The sequence below is a fragment of the Callithrix jacchus genome, chromosome 21, assembly GCF_049354715.1.
Source record: "Callithrix jacchus isolate 240 chromosome 21, calJac240_pri, whole genome shotgun sequence".
Lineage (NCBI taxonomy): Eukaryota > Metazoa > Chordata > Mammalia > Primates > Cebidae > Callithrix > Callithrix jacchus.
In genome coordinates, this window is record NC_133522.1 from 51,637,246 (window position 1) to 51,643,245 (window position 6,000).

The following is a 6,000-nucleotide window of genomic DNA, read 5'->3' on the forward strand; positions in this document are numbered from 1 at the left end:
TGGGTGCCTGAGGCCAGGATGACCCAGCCACACCCCCAAGTGACCAAGCACGCCCCTGTCCCCCAGGACCAAAAGACTCTCGCCAAGACACAACACAGCCACAGGAAGGAGGCAGATCCTGCGGCCAGACCATCACCCACTTCATCTCTGCACCCACACACGCGCCCACACACGTACAGCCACAGACACCCATACACGCTCCCACACGCATGGGCATGGCCGCAGACACCCGCACACGCACCCATACACACATGTACAGCCGCAGACACCCATACATGTGCCCACACTCACAGGCACAGCCGCAGACACCCACACACATGCCACATGCATGGACATGGCTGCAGACACCCACACACGCTCCCACACACACATGTACAGCCGCAGACACCCATACATGCTCCCACATGCATGGGCACGGCCGCAGACACCCTCACACGCACCCATACACACATGTACAGCCGCAGACACCCATACACGTGCCCACACTCACAGGCACAGCCGCAGACACCCACACACATGCCACATGCATGGACATGGCCGCAGAAACCCACACACGCTCCCACACACACGTACAGCCGCAGACACCTATACACGTGCCCACACTCACGGGCACAGCTGCAGACACCCACACAGGCTCCCACACACACATGTACAGCCGCAGACACCCACACACACGCCACATGCATGGACATGGCTGCAGAAACCCACACACACTCCCACATACACATGTACAGCCGCAGACACCCATACACGTGCCCACACTCACGGGCACGGCCACAGGCAGTCTAGCCACAAGCCGAGGACTCCCCAACCCCTACCCTGCATAGCTCTGGGTCCCCCATGGAGCCAAGGAGGTAAAGTCCAGCAGGAGGCCCTCAGGGGACAGCCCTGCATGCCAGGTCTTGGGGTTCAGGCAGGAGCTGAAAGCCACACGATTTGGACTCTCCGCCTCCCTCTGGGAATCAGCGATGCTCCCACAGACCTTCTCCCAGGAGCGTGAAGGTGGTCGCAGCACACTCCGGCCAGATCCCCTCACTAATGTTTCCCGTTCTTCCTCAGTTCTGACAGCATAATCCCCGCCGCTCTGAGAAGTGAGGACAGGGAAGGAGCCTGATGCCCTCACCTCAGAGCAGCCCGACCTGTAAAGGGGGCTCCCCTGTGTCCTCCGCCTCCAGGCAGGCAGCAGGCTTGTGTCACAGCAGAGCCCAGTGGCAGCTGCAGCCCCTCAGTAGGTCCCAAACCCACTGACACCTGCCCTGGGCGGGTCACCCTTCACACCCACTGTACCCCTGAGTCAGCCGCTGCTGCTGGGCTGAGCTCCCGTGTGTCTGTTGGCCCCAGCCGACTGCAGGCCAGCTGGGCTTTGGGAGGCAGGGGGTAGCGTTCCTCCTTCCAGAGACTCTGGTGCAGGGTTCACTTTACTTTTAATTTTTTAAGCAATATATATCTATTAAAATGAAAGCGTTTGTATTATATTTATTCTTATATTTATATTATATTGAAACAAGCAAGTTACAAACAGAAACCTACAGAGAATCCCATTTTTCAAAACAACGTATTGGTGTACAGTTTCAATGAGAAGAGAATCCTTTTCTTTTCTTTTTTCATTTTGAGACGGAGTCGCTGAGTCTCTCGGTGTCGCCCAGGTCGGCGTCTCGCCGTGTTGCCCAGGTCGGAGTCTTGTGTTGTCGCCCAGGTCGGAGTCTCGCCGTGTTGCCCAGGTCGAGTCTTGTGTTGTTGCCCAGGTCGGAGTCTCGCCGTGTTGCCCAGGTCGGAGTCTCACCGTGTCGCCCAGGTCGAGTCTTGTGTTGTCGCCCAGGTCGGAGTCTCGCCGTGTTGCCCAGGTCGGAGTCTCGCCGTGTCGCCCAGGTCGGAGTGCAGTAGCTGGATCGTGGCTCACCACAGCCTCAAGCCGTCCTCCCACCTCAGCCTCTGGAGTAGCTGGATCACAGGCGTGCGTCACCACACACTGCTATTTTTGGTAAAGAGGGGACCTCACTGTGTTGCCCAGGCTGGTTTGCTACTCCTGGGCTCAAATGATCTGCCCACCTCGGCCTCCAAGTGTTGGGCCTCCACGCAGGAGCCCCTGGCTGGCTGCACAGACCATACGGTGGAGGAGGCACAGTGGGTGGGTGGTGGGCAGCTTTCCGACGCTTTCTCATTTATTTTTTGTGCTCCTTTGTAGACACTTCCACATTTTCTTCTTCTTTTCAGCCAAGAGTACAGTGTTTTTATTTGAGATATAATTCACATACCGTAGAATTCACCACTGTGAAGTGTACAGCGCCGTGGCTTTCTGGTACATTCATGCAGACGTGTGCCACCACCACGCTGATGCCAGCACATCTTCACTGCGTAGAAAGGAGCCCACAGCCACTCACTCAGTCACTCTCAGGGGCCAGGGAACTCATTGCCCACTTGCCACCCTGGGTTTATGTGCTCTGGGTGTCTCAGACACATGGGTCACGTGATCCGTGGCTTCTGTGGCTGGCTTCATCACATAGCATGTTTCCACGTTCACCCACACTGTGGCACGTGTCAGTGGCTCACTCCAGCTGTGGCTAAGGAATGGTTTCCTCTGCAGCTGTACCACGTGGCGTTCAGTAGGCACTTTTCAGCTGAGCACTGCTGCCGAGCCTTTGTGGATGTCCTTTGCAGATCCCTCGGCCTGGACCGAGGAGAGGAAGAGCAGGTCTCATTTAGCGCAGGCGTCGAGGTGAACGCGAAGCAGCACCTGGCTGTGTTTACCTGCATCTCCCTAACATCTAACAATCTGCAGAACTTCCACGTGTGGACTGGCTGTTTGTAATTCTCCGGGGCAATGTCTCTCGCCAAGTCCTCTGTTCACTTTTAAGCTGGGCTGTTTGTCTTTTTATTACTGGGTTGTAGGAGTCCTTCGTATACCCTGGATTATAGTCTGGTATGAGACATGTGATTTGCAAATGCTTTTCCTATTGTGTCAGTTATATTTTAATTTTCCCAAATGCCTTCTGAAGCACAAAATGTTTGATTTTTATGAAGCCTGATTTATCTTTTTTTTTTTTTTTTTTTTGTAGCTTGTGCTTTTGGTGTTGTAACTAAGAAACCGTGACCTAACCCAAGGTCCTGAAGAAGGTGCCTGTGTTAGAATTCTATGAGGTTTACAGTTTCTGCTCTGGCATTTAGGTCATTGATTCATCATAAGTTAATTTCCGCATCTGGTGTGACGTGGGACATAAATCCATGCTTTTGCAGGTGACTATCCAGTTGAACCCCCACTGTTTGTCAAAAAGACTTCTCCCACTGAATACACATCACCCTTGCTGCAAACCAATTGACTACGTGTGCAGGTTTGTTTCCGGACCTACTGTGTGCAGGTTTGCTTACAGACCTACTGTGTGCAGGTTTGCTTCCGGACCTACTGTGTGCAGGTTTGCTTCCGGACCTACTGTGTGCAGGTTTGCTTCTGGATCCTACTATGTTCTGTTTTCCTGTGTGTCTGTCCTTAAGCCGGCACCTCCCCACCCTGATTACTGCAGCTTTGCAGTAAGCTTTGAAATTGGGATGTGTGAGTCGCCCAATCAGTTCTTCCTTTTCCAGATTGTTTTGACAACGCGGCATTCCTTGAATTTCCAACACTGGGATCACAGTTCCACACGAGACTTGGAGGAGACACAGGTCCACACCATAGCTTGGAAGACGGGGCTGCAAGCCACGGACACCAGCAGAAGCTGTGCTCGGAGCTGGAGCTGGAAAAGGTGAGGACAGTGTCCCCTGAGCCCCAGGAAGGAGGGGTACAGTCCTGTAAACACCTTGATTTTAGTCCAGTGAGACCCACGGCGTACTTTACTAAATGTAAAGTAATAAGCGTGTGCTGCCTCAGCTTTCATATTTACTTATTAACTTGTTTGGGTAACAAAGAGGGTATGCAAAAGATTCACAACCATCTGAAAAGTGCTTAAAACCATCAGTTACCACAAAAATACACATTTAAGTCACAATGAGATACCACTACACACTCACGAAAATAATCAACCTTAAACCATGTGCTAAGCACTGGAAACATTCGGAACAACCAAACGCTGGGCTTCAGGGGCGCGGCTCACATCCCAGTGCCAGGCTTTGGAGGGGGCGGCTCACACCCCAGTGCCAGGCTTTGGAGGGGGCGGCTCACACCCCAGTGCCAAGCTTTGGAGGGGGCGGCTCACACCCCAGTGCCAGGCTTCGGAGGGGCGGCTCACACCCCAGTGCCAGGCTTCGGAGGGGCGGCTCACACCCCAGTGCCAGGCTTCGGAGGGGCGGCTCACACCCCAGTGTCAGGCTTCAGAGGGGTGGTTCACACCCCAGTGCCAGGCTTCAGAGGGGGTGGCTCACACTCGAGTGCCAGGCTTCAGAGGGGCGGCTCACACCCCAGTGCCAGGCTTCAGAGGGGTGGTTCACACCCCAGTGCCAGGCTTCAGAGGGGCGGCTCACACCCCAGTGCCAGGCTTCAGAGGGGCGGTTCACACCCCAGTGCCAGGCTTCAGAGGGGGTGGCTCACACTCAAGTGCCAGGCTTCAGAGGGGCGGCTCACACCCCAGTGCCAGGCTTCAGAGGGGCGGTTCACACCCCAGTGCCAGGCTTCAGAGGGGCGGCTCACACCCCAGTGCCAGGCTTCAGGGGGGCTGGCTCACAACCCAGTGCCAGGCTTCCGAGGGGGGACTCACACCCCCAGTGCCAGGCTTCCGAGGGGGGACTCACACCCCCAGTGCCAGGCTTCCGAGGGGTGCTCACACCCCCAGTGCCAGGCTTCCAAGGGGGGACTCACACCCTCAGTGCCAGGCTTCAGAGGGGTGGTTCACACCCCAGTGCCAGGCTTCAGAGGGGCGGTTCACACCCCAGTGCCAGGCTTCAGAGGGGCGGCTCACACCCCAGTGCCAGGCTTCAGAGGGGCTGGCTCACAACCCAGTGCCAGGCTTCCGAGGGGGGAGTTACACCCCCAGTGCCAGGCTTCCGAGGGGGGACTCACACCCCCAGTGCCAGGCTTCCGAGGGGGGACTCACACCCCCAGTGCCAGGCTTCCGAGGGGTGCTCACACCCCCAGTGCCAGGCTTCCAAGGGGGGACTCACACCCTCAGTGCCAGGCTTCCAAAGGGGGGCTCACACCCCCAGTGCCAGGCTTCCAAGGGAGGGGCTCACACCCTCAGTGCCAGGTTTCCAAGGGGGGGCTCAAACCCCCAGTGCCAGACTTCAGAGGGAGGGCTCACACCCTCAGTGCCAGGCTTCCGAGGGGGGGCTCACACCCCCAGTGCCAGGCTTCCAAGGGAGGCTCACACCCCCAGTGCCAGGCTGTGGAGGGGGCGGCTCACACCCCCAGTGCCAGGCTTCCAAGGGAGGCTCACACCCCCAGTGCCAGGCTGTGGAGGGGGCAGCTCACACACCCAGTCCCTTTGAAAAACCACTTCGCAGAACCCCCCGATGCTAAGCACCCCCTCCAACAGCACCGCAGTCCCGTGCCTAGGTGTTTATGCAACAGAAATGAGTGCTTGGGTACCACAAGGACCCGCGATGAGGGTTCGGAGCAGCCAGAACCTGGTTGCAGCCTGGCACCCGTCGAAGCTGACCAGACCCGCGGTCTGCAGCCACACCACGGGCCACTCCACAATCAAAGGACTGTGAGGCGCCCATGCGTCGATGCTTATAGAGAATCCAGACACAAAACAGTGCCTGCGGTGTGTCCATCCACATCCACTTGCTCTGAGACGGTCAAGGCCAAGGCTAGGAGGCCCGAGGGGAGCCGGGGGGACCTGCCCGGAGCCAACGCGTGGGATCTGTGCTTTTTCCTTTGGAAATGAGATCTCAGCTTTAAACTAGTCACAGATACCCACTAAGAATTCATTCTTTGCAGTACAGTAACTCTGATTAGGATATCAACGAGTCAATACAGAACGTAAATATTTACTCAGTCCCGGGAAGCCACGTAATCACCAAGTGTGTGTAAGGATTCCCACTGACGTGAGATTAGAAAGGACTCTGGATTCT